This window comes from Vigna angularis, chromosome 6 (assembly GCF_016808095.1).
Source record: "Vigna angularis cultivar LongXiaoDou No.4 chromosome 6, ASM1680809v1, whole genome shotgun sequence".
NCBI classification, from domain to species: Eukaryota; Viridiplantae; Streptophyta; class Magnoliopsida; order Fabales; family Fabaceae; genus Vigna; species Vigna angularis.
The window spans coordinates 357,450-358,145 of record NC_068975.1 but is presented as its reverse complement, the minus strand read 5'-3'; the positions used below and the strand labels follow the sequence as shown (position 1 = coordinate 358,145).

Below are 696 nucleotides of genomic sequence, written 5' to 3'. Positions count from 1 at the left end.
TGAGTCATAATCTTGTTCTGAGCTAGTAAAGCATCTTGAGATTGAAGTTGAAGAACACCTTTTTGTTGAAATTGGGCTCTTTCACTCTGAACTTCATTATCATTTGCAGCCATATTTTCAATCAGATCATGTGCTTCTTCAGGCGTCTTCCATCTGATACTACCTCCAGCTGATGCATCTAACATTAACTTTGTTTGAGATTTCAGCCCTCCAAGAAACATATTTAGTATTGTAGGCTCATCAAATCCATGAGTAGGGGTTTTTCTCAGTAGGCCCTTGAATCTATCCCATGCTTGACCTAGAGTTTCATCAGCATCTTGTTGGAAAGAAGAGATCTCCTGCTTTCCCTTATTGACTTTGGACTGAGGGAAGAACTTATTCAGAAATTTAGCAACCACATCATCCCAGACTGTCAGACTATTCTCTAGAAAGGAATTAAACCACATTTTTGCATTACCAGCCAATGAGAATGGAAATAAGCTGAGTCGGATTGCTTCATCTAGAACCTGGTGAATCCTCACTGTATTACAAATCTCCATGAAAGTAGCCAAGTGAGTGTATGGATTCTCGTGAGATAATCCATGAAACTGATTGTTTTGCACCAAATGAATAAGAGCTGGCTTCATCTCCATGTTAGCAGCATTCACCACTGGTCTTGCAATACTATTGAAGTGTAGAGGTCCTGAGAAAGTATTA

The 696-nt window shown here is 39.4% G+C and overlaps 1 non-coding gene across 1 annotated transcript; it reads left to right on the top strand.

Annotated features, from left to right (window-relative positions):
• The first annotated feature begins 243 nt into the window (after positions 1 to 243).
• LOC128197628 (small nucleolar RNA R71) lies at positions 244 to 346 on the top strand. The gene has a single exon (XR_008250256.1). It is a non-coding gene; the product is annotated as a small nucleolar RNA R71 (small nucleolar RNA).
• Positions 347 to 696: the final 350 nt, after the last annotated feature.